Source organism: Acomys russatus, chromosome 24 (genome assembly GCF_903995435.1).
Source record: "Acomys russatus chromosome 24, mAcoRus1.1, whole genome shotgun sequence".
Lineage (NCBI taxonomy): Eukaryota > Metazoa > Chordata > Mammalia > Rodentia > Muridae > Acomys > Acomys russatus.
The window spans coordinates 41,191,941-41,208,277 of record NC_067160.1 but is presented as its reverse complement, the minus strand read 5'-3'; the positions used below and the strand labels follow the sequence as shown (position 1 = coordinate 41,208,277).

At 38.5% G+C, this 16,337-nt stretch overlaps 1 pseudogene; it reads right to left on the bottom strand.

Moving 5' to 3' along the window:
* Positions 1-7,466: 7,466 nt before the first annotated feature.
* On the bottom strand, positions 7,467-9,121 carry LOC127206979 (60 kDa heat shock protein, mitochondrial-like; annotated as a pseudogene).
* Between the last annotated feature and the right edge of the window lie 7,216 nt (positions 9,122-16,337).

Below are 16,337 nucleotides of genomic sequence, written 5' to 3'. Positions count from 1 at the left end.
TTTCTCCAGCTCCGCACTGCTATCATCTATCCATAATTATATATCTTGGGAGATTATTCTTCCCTCCCTAATTCCATATTATTTACCCAATCTCTATGGTTATATGAATTATAGCATGCCTATAAAGGGCTTAAAAGCTAATATCCACATGTAAGCAAATATATAGTACATTTGTCTGTTGGGGTCTAAGTTACCTCACTCAGGATAATTTTTTAAACAGTGAATGTATACGGTTTTTTTTTCTATGCTAACCAGCCCAAGCTTATAGGCATGGCTTCCATAACAGTGCAGTACTAAAACTGACAAATGTTAGCTCTGGTTCTCTCTGGTCAGAAAAACACCACATACATCCTAAGGTTTGGCTCCACAAATCACATTTTTTTGCCTAAAAATCAAATTTCCCTTTGTCATTTTTAACAAGGGCACGCATTTCTATAAAGCAACAATTTAGTGTAGCTTAATCCATCCTAACTCTTCTAAAGAAAAGAAGCAGGTCTACCTATGTCTCCTGCCTTCTCATCAGGGAAAGACCATCTACTGTGTGGCAGCAGAGGAAGGGACCTTACTTTGATGGAATAGATAATTCTAAGTCACCTTGACGCAAGCTAAAGTAATTTGAGAGGCGGGAAATCTTAAAAAAAAAAAAAAAAAGCCTGGCTGTAGGCAGGCCTGAAAGGAATTTTCTTAGTGATAGATGGGGGAGCACCCAGCCCACTGGATGATGTCAACCGTTGTCTTGTGTTCCTGAGTTCTCTAAGAAAACAACCAGGGCAAGCCACAAGGAGCAAACCAGTAAGCAGTACCCCTCCATGACAGGCCTCTGTCAGCTTCACCTCCCTCCAGGCTCCTCAGGACCTGTTTGAGCTCCTGTCCTGGCTTCCTTGATTATTAAATGATGTGGAAGCGTAGGCCAAATAACCCTCTCCTCCCCAACTTACTTAGATCGTGGTGTTTAATCACAGCCCGAAATAAGACATTTGCCCAAGTACAAGATTTTTTTTTTTGATTTAACAATGTAACTCAGTTTTTATACATCTAAAATATTCTTTTTTTTTTAATTAATTTACTCTTGTTACATCTCAATGGTTATCCCATCCCTTGTATCCTCCCATTCTTCCCTCCCTCCCATTTTCCCCTTATTCCCCTCCCCTATGACAGTTCCTGAGGGGGACTTCCTCCCCCTGTATATGCTCATAGGGTATCAAGTCTCTTCTTGGTAACTTGCTGTCCTTCCTATGAGTGCCACCAGGTCTCCCCATCCAGGGGACATGGTCAAATGTGAGGCACCAGAGTATGTGAGAAAGTCATATCCCACTCTCCCCTCAACTGTAGAGAATGTTCTGACCATTGCAAGCACAAGATTTTGTATTGCAGATCTGTGTTCAGTTTCTCCACCAAAATCTTTGTGTTTCAATAAATGTGTACTTCTTGGCATAGGAAAAAGATGGAATGAGCTATGGGACATTATGAGCAATTGTTTCACAACTGTTTAATGACTTTCTCTTTACTTAGCATTTCAAGATTAAAAAAAAAATACATGCTGTGTTTTTTTCTTGGTGCTAAGTGTTGAACCCTATGCCCCACACATGCTAGATATGGGTTAACTTTTTAGCCACTTTTTAGAAATATTTTTAATTGAAATAAGAACCTCTCTACAGAGGCTAGGGAAAAGCAACAGAAACAAATAAGTGAAACTAGAATATCATTGTAGATCCCTGTTTTATTAAAGAAATGGACAGGAAATTTTTCAGGATAGTAGGAAGTGTCCTGAGCAATGGTATGGAATCCATTTAGTCACTGTGGACTTTGTTCAGCAATGCTATTTCTTGATTTAAGGATAATTTCTTTGCTGGAGGATAATTTCTAGTATATTTAAATAGTAAAAGCCTTAGAAAAATGTTAGTAAATATATGTTCACTACAATGTAACTTTAAAAAGTATATAATAATAGTACATGAGGAAAATGATAAATTTACATGTGCATTTGGATGGACCTTTTGAAAATAGTAAACTAATTTCAATGAACAGATAGTAAAGCTCAGATCATGGGAACAAAGCTCTATGTCTGTTCTCCAGAGTAACTTGCTGCTGTGCATTTGTGAGTACAACAGTCTTGTCATGATCAGAAGATACTATTTTGCAGCAGTCTTTTCCAGCTACTCCAGTCTTTCCACTACGTCCTCCACAGTTTCCCCAAGCTTTGGCAAAAGAGGGTGTGAAAAAACATGTCCCAGTTAGGGCTGTTGACTCCACAGACAGCTAATCTCTGCACATTGACCAGCGGAGAGCCTCTGTGTTAACCTCTGTCTTCTGCACAAAGACACTTCTCTGATGAGATCTGAGAGTGGCACTGGTCTGTGGTTTGTAGTATTTAGAGACGTCGTCGTTTAAAGAAATCTCATGATGATAAGTGTCTTTACTTCATCTTTGCTAGTTTCTGTAACCTAAAGGAACCTGATGAATACTTACAAATGAACTTTTTAATTATTTGTATATATTTTAAACATAACAAAGCAATGTGAAAACAGCAAGGTAGTGATTTGTATAAACAAATGTAAGGAGGAGTTCATGTGCTCATGAAATGGTTGGCTTCAGCATTCATTACAGTTAAAAATACACATTTAGCATATACTGTCTCACATCCATCCATCCATCTGAAAAAGGAAGACAATGTTTCTGACTTCTTAGAAACACACATATATAAATTTAATCATGCTGGACCTAATGGTGTATGCCTAGATTTCCAGGACTGAGGAAATGGATGGAAGATATTTCAAATACAAAATTTTTGTCTCATTACTTACTTTTTATTTCTGACACATTTTAAGCTATTTAACTCAAGGCCAGCCTGGGTTCAGGGATAGCTTGAGATATATGAGACGCTGTCTAAAAATAATAAAAATACAAAAATTAAGACACAGAACAACTAACACTGAAAACTGAATAATTTCAGAGACTTGTATATGGAACAGAAGCCTACCTCTCCTTCAGGAACCCAGGAAGAGTTTCTAGTGTAAGAACTTTAGAACAAAGATTACATATTTTGAAATGATTCTAGACAAGGCTACCCCAGGCAGAGGGAAGGCTGAGGATCACACATGTAGTTCAGTTGAGCTACGTAGGCCCCCGTGAGGAATGGAATGGAGGACAGGATGCCTGAAGATTACTAAGAAAAGAGTTATAGGGCACAAATAAAGTCAGGATAGTATAAGAAGTGAAATCAGATTAGACTGGCTTTTTACCATCAAAGATGGGTCAGGGTCATTTGGAATTTGTTGGAGGATTTCCTGTTTGAGAAAACATAAACTGAAACATACTTTTAGAAAAGATGTTACCATCTATAGAAAATGACCTGCACTCCTGGGGGAAAATATGTTTACCACATGTAAGTTTCTTTTTTCCTGTTAAGTTCCTCTGTGACACATTAAAAATCAAAATAAAAACCCAAGGTCACATTGACATATTACGACAGTGCCATGAGTAACCCCCTCTGTGCTTTAACAGCCACAGTTGCTACAATCTTACTAGTGTGCATTGTGAATACAAATTGTTTTTGTTTTATTACTTACTTTTGTTTTTTGACACCTTTTAAGCTACTTAATTCTTTAGAACTATCCTTAATCCTTTTGTATATGTGGAGGAATAATGTCAGTCATTCCATTCTCAGGCTGTGGCTTTATATAACAGTTACCCTAAATTTCAGTTTATTTCGGTTTTAAGTGAAATTACATGTTACCCTTACTGATTGCACTCAGTGCAAATCATCAACATTTCCTTTTTTCTCTGCCCAAAAGCAATGCCTAAAGTACCAAAGTAAACTTAAAAATCTAAACCATGATGTTGTATCACATTCAGTTGTGGCAGGAAATAGAAACTATTTTATCCTCAACGGATGTGACTGTAAGGATCAATATTGTTGACATTGTTCCTCTTGTATGGCCAGAAATCAATACTAACAATGACATTCACCATTATGTTCTGGGGAGGGAATTTTTACCATTCATAAAGTCATGTTGAGCTTGTTCTCCATAGCAGTGTCACAGGCTGCTTCTGATGGAAAACACTTTTATTTGCAATTGGATAAGTCATTTATCTTAGTGAGACATCACTGGCAATAGACAGCATTAGCAACAAGGTATAGGAAAAGTGTCATCATTAATTATCCGGAGGGCTGGAGCTGGGAGCTAGGAGCTTCAAGTAGCAAGAATGGCAATGCAGTTTGTGATTCAAGCACAATTAAGTGTAATACATTCCTAATGTCTGTTTCCTTTCTTTCCGTGTGTGTGTGTGTGTGTGTGTGTGTGTGTGTGTGTGTGTGTTGATGACTGCTGTTTTGGGGCTATGTAGCCTGAGTTCCTTGACAAGTTTTCTGATAACTATACATATTTTGTGGTTAAATTTAGCCAATACCTACACAACAATTGACAGATGGAAGCAATTCTCAAGTTAGTTTTTCCTCCACACTGTAACTGCCTAGATGATACAAATTTGAAAGCCACAAAGCCCCTCCTTCAAATGAAATTCCAATGAAGTAACTTAAAATACAATGATTCTTTAGGACCACCATTTGCACAATTAGGACTTATGTCTTACCAAATACCTTAAGTTGAGTAAATACGTGAGAAACTGTTCTACCTTTGGTTTCTTTTTTTTTCTTTTCTTTTCTTTTTTTTTTCCTACCCTTGGTTTCTAAGCTAGGACAAAGTATAGTTGTCATAATGGTTATTAACCAATATTGATTTTCTTATTTATATATTAACAATTGCTTAAATATTTTCAGTTACAGAATTTACAGAAATTACATTTTAAAATGAATTTTCTGCATAGGCTTTTCCGTATTGATCATAGATCATTTCTTATTAGCCTCTGGTAATTCCTTTTGATTTCTTCATTTTGCTGTGCCAGCTTTTCCATTTCTACACAGTCACTCTCTAACATTTTCTTCTGCTTCGCTCTTCGAGCTTCAGCTTCTGCCTGCTAATATATTTTTATTCCCTAAAGTTGCTCCCACATCACTACTAAAGTTCATCTGAATTTTTATATATTGGCTCACAACTTTTATCTTTTTAAACTTAAATGGGAGTGAGGCAGGAAGAAGGGGGAGAGTTGTGCATAAGGAGTGGTTTAGTCAAACTAAGAGTTTGTGAAGAAGCCTTATCAAAATCCACTTGTTGGTAAGCTAACTTTTTGAAAGGAGTATCGAATTTTACCAAGAGTATCCTGAATGGGTAGATAATATTGCCACCAAAAGAAATGGGTTATTTAATGAGAATCACTTAGCCTCAAAATACCTCCCTAAAAAGTTACTCTCCATGTAAACACTAGAAATCTCCAAATCAGCATAGCACAGTTTTGGTACACTTGGTTTACCATTATAATTAAATGGCAGGACTCCTTTACTGAAGCCACATTCCACTTTGCTTATAGGACAATGAGACACCAATGTCAGCGAACCAGCAGACTTCCTCCCTGAAATCTGAAATCTAGCTTTCATGGTGCAGGAAATTTCTATGTATGTCGCAGAAGAAAAGACATCAAAGGTCTTTCCTGGTGCTGGACTCCGCATGCTACAGTACAAAGTACTTGGCAGGATGTACCCACTGGTGCAATAATGACATGGTGGTTACTGAGGTAGGTACATACTTCCTTACTGGATTTGAGCCTGACAAAAAACAAGGGATTTCATGCATGGTACTGAAACCTGGTCAAAAGTTCGTTACTGAGGAGATCATGGACCTGAAGGGAAAACTGATTTTCAGAGTTTAGTAAATGATCATGTTGTCACCCCCCCCCAATAAATGAGAATTTATTTTGTCTTGTTGTGTGTTTATTTTCTCTACATGTATGAATGTGCACTGTGAATGTACCTGAGACCTGCAGAAACGGCAAGAGCGTGTCTGATGCCCTGGAAGTGCAGTTATAGATGATTCTGAGACAACATGTGGTATTGTAAACTGAATCCAGGTCCTCTGCAAGAGCAAGTGTTTTTGTCTACTAAGACATGTTTTCCAAATCGACTTCTTAATATTTATATTCACATATCAGTAGTTCTGTGCCTCTTTCACCCTTAAGAGGGGAAGCAACAGTTTATTTTTGAGTGGATAGTGGTTAATGCAGAAACTAACAACTGTTCCAATTGGTAAGAATAAGAGGTTATGGTGAGAATATGTTTGGCAATAGAAGAAAGACATCCTCACCAACCTCCCCTAATCGAGGCTCAGGGAATATCTCAGAAGAGTGAGCACAAAGAATGCAGGAGCTAGAGGATGGGGAGGAGAGCTGGAAAATGCTGTCCTCTGGCTGGACCGTGTCTGATGCACACATAAACTCACAGCAGCTGTGCTGACTTGAACACAATCAAGCTAGTTGAAATTAACATGACTTAGGGAGGAGTCCTTACAGGCTCAAGCCTAGCTAAAGAGCTGTTAGCTGCTGATTGCTGATGAAGAAGAAGGACTCTTTTGCCTTAGGGGCTGTAGCAAGCAGTAGATTGTCTATACCTCATTAATTGCTCCATTCTCATTCATATATCATCAGCACTAACTGAATGCAGGAGACTTGTGATGATGATGATGATGATGATGATGATGATGATAGAATAAATACATAAATAAGTAAAAGAACATAAAATTGAGAGGGTGTCTTAGCAAAGATTACTGTTGCTATGATAAAAACCATGACCAAAAGAAAATTGGAGAGAAAATGGTTTATTTGGCTTATTTTTCCACATTTTAGTCTATCATCAAAGGAAGTAAGGACAGAAACAAAAGCAGAGCTGGAACCTCCAGGCAAGAGTTGATACAGATGCCATGGTGGGGTGTTGCTTATTTACTTGCTCTTCATGGTTTGTTCAGCCTGCTTTCTTATAGAACCCATGACCATCAGCCTAGGAATGGTACCACCCACAATGGCTTTCCTCTCTCCTACCAACCATTAATTAAGAAAATGCTCTAAAGGTTTGTCTACAAGCCAGTCTTATGGAGACATTTCCTGTTTTAGTTTAGTTTTGTTTTGTTTTTAAATTTAAACAAAATTTTATTACACAAAGGTTGTCACATAATTGGATACAGCTCTACTTTGTACACAATTATTCTCACTCTCCACAGGAAGGCTGCTTCTGGATATCTCATATGGTGACAAACTGCTACAATTCTGACTGTAACAGAACAGTAAAAAATGCCTTGATAATTTGAGTTGAAAGCAGGACATGGGCGTATGTATTTTGCACCCAGTATCAGGATTGTGCAAATGTTTTTATTCAAAAATACAAAATAAATTATCTGTAGGCATAAACAATGACATCAGTAAACCATTATATATTGCCAGTGGGAAACAGTAACTAATGGTTACAGTGATCAGCCAGCCTTCTCTTCAGTCATTTTCTTCAGGTGACGTCTCTGAAGTTAGCGGCGAGGAACCTGCCTGGAGTTTCCTGTCACAATTAATTGATAAGGACAAAGCACTATTCAAGGAGTTAGAATGTGCCAACTCCCCAGCCCCTTCCCTTTCCACCCAATTGTGCCCAGTCCAAGGTCCTTCTCTTCTTTAGGGATTTCTGTCACTACAGCTTCCACTATAGTTATCAAGCAGTTCTTCCAGCCTCTGTTGGACCAATGATTCCCCCTTCCACCATATTCACAGAATCTCTGAGCGGAGCATCATAACCAACTTCTGAGGAGCTCTGCAGAGTTTTCTCAACTATTGAAGATCCTTCAACACCTGTGTTCTTAGCTGCAGGAGCTTTGAGTGGTCTTTTAATAATTCCTATACTTATTTTCTGATCTTCATTAGCAGGCTGGGATGCACCAAAGCAGAGCACAGCCCCCCTCCTAGAGCAATGCCTTCTCCAACAGCTGCTCTATGTAGTATTGAGAGCATCAGCAACTCTTTCTTCTCAAGTTCCTCCTCATTTGTTCCTCTAACCTTCAGCCCAGATAATCCATCTGAAAATTTAGCAAGTCACTTAACCAGCTTTTTCCTTTCATATTCACTAGCTGTGATGTCCAGCTGCTCGGTGATTTCTTGAATGCGTTTTTCTTTTAGAGCTTTGTCCACCTTTTCCTTTCAAAAGCATGGCATCACCTTTGGTGACAATGTTCTCTCCAACTCTTCCTAAGTCATGACCTTTAACATCTTTAAGATTTAGATTCAACTCCTCTTCTCCAAATACTACGCTACCACTGGCCCTAGCCATGTCTTTAAGCTGGTTCTTCCCTGGAGCTTTGGTTGCTACAACCCGAAGACCAACTTTTAGCCGATTCAAAACCAGTGTGCTCAGGACTTCTCTATCAGCACCTCCAGCAATTGTGACCAAGGGCATCCAATGACACTGGAAATTTCCAGAGCAGGTACATTGGACTGGACATTAGAAATTTTATTTTCACCCCACAGAACATAGGCATCTTGGAACTCACATATTTGACCTTTTGTTGTATTAATAAAATATGGAAAAATATATCCTCTATCAAATTTCATGCCTCCGATACTTTCTAACTCATCATTCAGGGTTTTTCCATCCTTCACTGAGATGACGCCGTTTCTTCCAACCTTTTTCATTGCATCAGAAATGGTGTTTCCTGTGTCCTTGTCTCCATTTTCAGAAATTGTAGCCACCTGAGCAATTTATTCAGGGGTTGTCACAGGTTTAGATTGTTTTTTAAATTCAGCAATTACATCATCAACAGCCAACACCATACCTCTCCAGATTTCCACTGGGTGAGCCCCTTCGTCGATCTTCTCAAAGCCTTCCTGGCCAATACACTGTGCCAGAACAGTAGCAGTGATAGTGCCATCCCAGCCTGTTCATTTGTGTTATTGGCAATGTCCTGAACCAGTTTAGCTCCAATATTTGGTATAGATCCTTTAACCCAATTGCCTTTGCTATAATGACCCTATCTTTTGTTACTTTCAGACTTCCCCAACACTGTTCAATAATCACCATTCTTCCCTTTGGCCCCATGGTGACAGGTACAGCATTGGCTAAAAGGTCCACACCTTGAAGCATTAAGGCTTGAGCATCCATACCAAATTTTACACCTTTGGCATAGGCCCAGATGAGATGAGGAACCGGTGCCCAAGACACTGGTCTCATCTGTGAAAGGACTGTGGGGAGTCAAAGCATTTTGGTGGGGTGGCAGTGGGAATGCAGGTGACAAGGCAAGCATCAGCGGTGAATAAGGGCCATTTTCTTAATTGAGATTTTTCTCTTCCCAGGTGATTTCAGTGTGTCAAGTTAACATAAAAGCTATCCAGCACAGCACAAGGAGAGATTGCCCAGTCGTGGGAGGAGTTATAATAATAGTAATATATATTTCTTTTTTTTATTAATTTATTCTTGTTACATCTCAATGATTATCCTATCCCTTGTATCCTCCCATTCTTCCCTCCCTCCCATTTTCCCCTTATTCTCCTCCCCTATGACTATTCCTGAGGGGGATTACCTCCCCCTGTATATGCTCATAGGGTATCAAGTCTCTTCTTGGTAACCTGGTGTCCTTCCTCTGAGTGGCACCAGGTCTCCCCCTCCAGGGAACATGGTCAAATGTGAGGCACCAGAGTACATGAGAAAGTCATATCCCACTCTCCACTCAACTGTGGAGAATGTTCTGACCATTCGCTAAATCTGGGTAGGGGTTTAAAGATTACCACCTATATTGTCCTTGGCTGGTGCCTTAGTTTGAGCGGGACCCCTGGGCCCAAATCTGCCTATCATAATGTTCTACTTGTAGGTTTCTAGGACCCTCTGGATCCTTCTACTTTGCTATTCTCCCTTGCTTCTCTCATTAGAGTCCCAATAGGATGCCCTCCCCTCTGTCCCAGTTTCCTGGTAAGTGAAGGCTTTCGTGGGACATGCCCCTTGGGCTAGTATGCAGATATAAGTGAGTATATACCATTTGAGTCTTCCTGCTTCTGGGTTAACTCACTCATTATGATCATTTCTAGCTCAATCCATTTATCCACAAATTTTGGGAATTCCTTGTTTTTAATAGCTGAGTAGTATTCCATAGTGTATATGTACCACAGTTTCTTTATCCATTCTTCTACTCACAGACACTTAGGCTGTTTCCATGTTCTGGCTATTATGAATAAGGCTGCTATGAACATGGTTGAGCAAATTTTCTTGTTGTATGCTGGAGCATCTTCTGGGTATATTCTAAGGAGTGGAATAGCTGGGTCTTGAGGAAGCCCTATTCCCATTTTTCTGAGATAGCACCAGATAGATTTCCAAAGTGGCTGTACTAGTTTGCATTCCCACCAGCAACGAAGGAGTGTTCCTCTCTCCCCACATCCTCGCCAGCATGTGGTGTCGCTTGAATTTTTGATCTTAGCCATTCTGATGGGTGTAAGATGGAATCTCAGAGTTGTTTTGATTTGAATTTTCCTGATGACTAAGGAGGTTGAGCATTTCTTTAAGTGTTTCTCAGCCATTTGATATTCCTCTGTTGTGAATTCTCTGTTTAGTTCCAAGCCCCATTTCTCCATTGGGTTATTTGGTTTGATGGTGTTTAATTTCTTGAGTTCTTTATATATTTTGGATATTAGACCTTTGTCAGATGTAGAGTTGGTGAAGATCTTTTCCCAGTCTGTAGGCTGTCGCTTTGTTCTCTTGACAGTGTCTCCTGCCTTACAGAAGCTTCTCAGCCTCATGAGGTCCCATTTATTAATGGTTGACATATGGCCTGGGGCCGTTGGTGTTCTGTTCAGGAAGTTGTCTCCTGTGCCAATATGTTCCAGGCTCTTCCCCACTTTTTCTTCTAAGTGGCTTAGTGTCTCTGGTTTTATGTTGAGGTCTTTAATACACTTGGATTTGAGTTTTGTGCAAGGTGACAAATATGGGTCCAGTTGCATTTTTTTACACATAAACCTCCATTTAGACCAGCATCATTTGTTGAAGATGCTATCCTTTTTCCATTGACTGGATTTGGCTTCTTTGTCAAAAATCAAGTGACCATATGTGTGTGGATTCTTATCTGGGTCTTCGATTTGATTCCACTGATCAATCAGTCTGTTGCTGTGCCAGTACCATGCTGTTTTAATTACTATTGCTTTATAGAACAGTTTGAGATCAGTAATATATATTTCATACACACATGCACACATATGCATGTGTATACACATACAAAGAACATATTGAATCTGTTTTTGTTGGTGGTATATACATGGTTTCAAGACTGACAACTGCATTGGAAAACCAAAGTGCGACTACTTCCTGGGAGAAACTAATTTTCATAATTCAAGCAGTCGTTCATTGCCTATAATTCTTTGTGTAGGCATGGGTGAGACTCCATGAAAATTTTCTTCTTTCATTTCCATTGACATTGCCATTGTTTATGTCTTGTTTATGTAGTTACTTATAGCTGAAACTGTTTTACAGAAGACTTCCTGGTATTCTGGCTCTTGAAATCTTTCTACACACTCTTCCTAGAAAAGCCCTGAGCCATAGATGCAGGAACTGTGATGTAGATACATTCAATGGAGATTGGTTCCCCACAATCTGTTGATCACTGCATTGTATGCCATTGTGGTTTTTGTGATGATCTTTATTCCCCCCCCCCCAAAAAAAAAGAGAGGAATCTTTAATGAGGGGTTATGGCTATATTTTTCTATGGGTCTACAGATACAATTTAGAATACAATAAAGAATTATGCTGCTCAAGTGACCATGGTAGATTCTTTTTCTAAGCTCCATAACCTCAGTAGTCTATGGAAAATGACTCAGTTTCCAGTATCAAGCATGATCTTCTTCCTACTGAGTGAACCTTAAGTCCAGCTAGCTAGCTAATAGTTACCTCCAGTCTGTGGATACATTGCTTCTTTCATACATATCTTACAGTGATGGTAATTATCATAGTTCACAGGCATTGGAGCTGTGTAAGTTATGTGATTATTTCCCTCCCTTGGCAACTTGTATAGTATTTCCTCAAACCATGGGAGCAAGGCCACAGGAAAAAGGCTTCCAGATTAAATCCACCCCAAACCATCTGAGTCCCATGTACTAAGTGTACAGTGTCTTCAGAAAAAGGATCCTACCTGCAATTCCTAAGAGGGAACCAAAAACTACATCAATAACCTATATTGTTTTGAGAGTCACTAGGACTACCCTATTTGAAAGGAGGTTATTGTGACTGGTACTAGGCTTTTGTTACTCTGTGTTTTTTATTGGGAGCATTTTCAACTCAGACGGCTTAACTTCCTTTAAGATTATATTTTTTTTCCTAGCCCACCCACTTACCTGCAAGTTTCATAATTTCATACTATGTGTGTGTACTAATACATTATATGCATTGTGTATCATTTTAGTAAATGTAAAATAATATGATTCCTTGAGTCTTCATCAAGGAGCCTTGGTGTCATTTGTCCTTTATCGCTTCTGCTTTTGTATTGCCCTCTCTCCCTTCTCCCCAATTAGAGCTTCTTCTCCATTAATCTAATTCCCACTTCATAACACCTCTGTCTCTCTTTATACTTCACTTTCCTGGTTTCTGCATTTACTCAATGTTATATACTCACACCTGAAGATTAGGAGCTAGAAGACCCAAAAGAAAGAGAATAGGAGACATTTGCCTTTGTAGATCTGAGTTACCTCACTCAATGTAATCTTCTTTTAGTCCATCCATTTACCCGCAAATTTCATAATTTCATTTATTGTTACATATGAATATCCCAGGGTGTATATGAGCAACATTTTCAATTATTCATTCATCTGTAAAAGGACATTTAGGTGGTTTCAATTTTCTGGTTATTGTGAATAGACAACTATGAACATCACCGAGCAAGTATTTGTTGAGTAGGATGTCAAGTTATTTTGGTATATGCCAACAGTCATATGATAGATTTACTTTTAGTTTTTTGGGAATTTTTCATATTGATTTTTGGAGTGGCTGCTTGGCTTTGCATTCTCACCAACAGCAAGGAAAGGTTCCTGTTTCTTCACAACCTCAGCATCACTTTTTGTCAGTTGTTTTGACATTTAATGTCATATTTATGAATCAATGTTCACACATTTGTGCTCTCTTGTATATTGTACATATATTTTCCAGTAAACATATGATTTTGGAGAATTTTGGCTTGAAATGGCAAGGCAAATTCTGTTATTCAATGAACACTAGAATATTAAACTATGTGTATCTTTTTTTGTCCATTTTGCTATTAATTTTATATTATAGAACAATACTGTGATGATAAAGTTGTTCACCCATATCAGCAAAACCATAATTTCTTTGCTTTCTATGTTCAGTGTAGGGACCTCCAGTAGAGAGTTGCTTTATAGAATAGCTTATGAATATTACAACTTTTATTTCCATCCTCTAAAAGTGTGATTAAAAAAAAAATGTGGCAGAATCTAGGATGCTGTGCTGGGAAAAGGAATGTACCAGAAATCTAGTGGATGCCAAAAGAAACTCCATTTGATCATGACCCTGTTAAAACAGACAGGGGGAGCATTATTTTGGTGTACTCTCCCTTCTTTCTAAAGAAAAAAAAAAAAAGAAACCTTTTAAAGTGTTCATCAATGTATAATCAGGAATATAAAGTCTCATGACATTGAAACAGTGTTATCTTGTCTCGAGGTCATTTTTATTTCGTTGAAAAGTAACAGTGTACTTCTTTTTAACTCAATAAAACCTACAGCAAAAAAATTATATTCAGTACATCTATAGTTTACTAACATTCAGGTAGAATTGTAAAATAAAAATCCTATTATTTTCAATATCATGGATGAATAGGGAAGATATTACACTATGAGAAATCATCAGATACATCAACAAAAATTCTACATAATCTCGTTTACACAGGAATCTAAACAGCTTATCTAAAGGAAGCAGAGAGTATAATACCTATGAGATGTTAGGGTAGAAGGATGGGTGAGGAAAGGCACATATTGAGCAAATGGTACAAATCTTCAGTGGGAGAGTAAGCAGGTGTGGTGTGACTCACAGAAAGTGACTAAAATAAGTATATTACAAACTTGCTTAAAGAAGTTTTTAAATATTTTCACCATGCACACTCAAATTTTGCATATCAGTAGAACATTTTGGCAATCTGTCTAATTCAAACATTCCCTATTAGAAATATGTCAAAAATATCACAAGTCCCAGGGTCATTTACAAGTGTCCTGTTAATTTAAAAATAATGTAAAAAAAAAAAAAAAAAAAAAAAAAAACCACTAACAGAGAAACTGGGTCTTTTTCAAGTACATATGTTTATAGCCATAGTGGGGATTTCATCTCCTACACTCACGGATCATTCTAGCGAGTGATTCGTGGGATATGGGAGAAAGCACAACATGAATGTGATAGCATGTGTAAGCATGTCAGTGCCTTGAACTCGTGCAGTGCCGTCTCTAGTAGAAATGCCCACCCACATGTAATATCTTCTGGTTCATCCAGGAGCCTTGAGAGGGAAGCAGACATGTCACAATGTTTTGGAAAGGCTACCTAGTGAATATTGAGTAGACACCATTTGTCTGTGCCCGCAAAACTAGGAATAGACAGATTTATTGCTTTGAATTCTGTGTTATGTTTGAGTATTCATACTAATGGAACTCCAAAGCCAATTATTCAACATAACCTAACAAAATTAGTAGAATTATGTGAATTGGACACAGGACTGGGAAGCTCAAATGCCCACATTATTCTTCAGTAAAGAAATTATACACAAGGCAAAATTATTTTAGCAGAAGAAATAATACTAAAATCTTTATGCATTTATACAGAATTTTAGTGCTTACAATTTTGGCTTCTTAACTGTACTTAATAGATTAAGAGAGTAGGGCTTAAAGAGACACTAAGGAGGTAATTTCGTTCCTTTTTTCTATACCTTTTAAATTTTTTGTTTAATTTTCAAAGTTTATTTATTTATTTATTTATTCATTTTATATCCTGATCATAGACCCCCTTCCTCTTATTCTCCTGGTCCCACCCTCTTCTCCTCACTGCCCCCTCTTCTCCTCAGAAAAGGGGAGTCCCTCACACACACTCCAACCTTAGCCAGCACATCACATGGCATCAAGACTGAGCTCATCCTCATCCACTGAGGCCAGGCAAGACAGCTCTGCCAGGGGGAAGTGACTGAAAACAGGCAACAGAGCTCATGTCAGAGATAGCACCTGCTCCATTTATTATGGAACCCACATGAAAATCTGGCAGCCTATTGATTACATATGAGTAGAGGGCCTAGGTCCAGTCCATGCACGCTCTTTGGTTGGTCCTCCCATCTCTGTAAGACCCCATGGACCTAGTTTAGCTGACTGTCGTTCTTCTTGTGGTGTTCTTGTCCCTTCCACATCCTTCTATCCTTCCCTCTCACTCTTTCACAGGATTCCTCGAGTTTAGCTGAGTCTCAGCATCTGTAGACTCACATAAATAGATTGTAATTTAGTTATATTTCTCCCCTCTCTTTCGTCCTTCCAACCTGCCATATATGCTTTACTGCTTTCCTTGAAATTCATGCCCTCTGTTTCGCTAATTATAATTGCATGTGTTTATGATATGTACATGATGTTTATGTGTATGATGTATGTATGTGTATTTGATGTGTGTGCATATGTAAATGATGCTTATGCATGCATGTATGTGTATATATGATGTGTATAGGTATACATATATATATTCAAAAATATACTCTGTTCAGTCTGCACTGTGTTATTTGTATGAATGTGTACAGGGCACACCATTTGGCACAGCAAGTGAGATGCTGAATTTCAGGGGAGATGAAACAGTTAAAATGTCATGGTCAAGGTCAACTTGTCCTGGGTGCATAAGACTCGATTCCACACAAGTACCACAAACATTTTAAAAAAGGAAAAGAAATTAGGTTTATAAAGATCTTTTGTCTCACCATTTGCTTGATTTTCCTCTTCTGTGACCTCTTGTATATATAAAGTAGTAACTAAATTGCATAACTCTTGTTTCTGTTACACTATTCTTTGGTGGTTTTATTGACTGACAAGTTCTTAGATACCGAATATAGCAATTAAAAGAGACATTTTTCTTCTCAATGGCTCTGGAGGCTGAAGTAGGAGGATAGAGAGTTCAAGACCAGCATATGCCACAGAATGAGACTCCTCCTTGTCTCTTGGGGTGTGTGTGTGTGTGTGTGTGCGCGCGCGCGCGCGCGCGCACGTGCACACACACGTGCATATGTGTATGTGGTGTGTGGTATGTATGTGGTGGTGGTGGTAGGGGTGTGTGTGTGCACGTGTGTGTTTTAAACTATGAAACATTGAGAGGCCTCAGTGACCTGATCCCAGAGGATTTAGATTCTGCCATTTTTAATATGTTAAACCGTGGCCTGCATCTCAGCATGATACTTCAAAATGTCAAGATGTATGAAACCAAT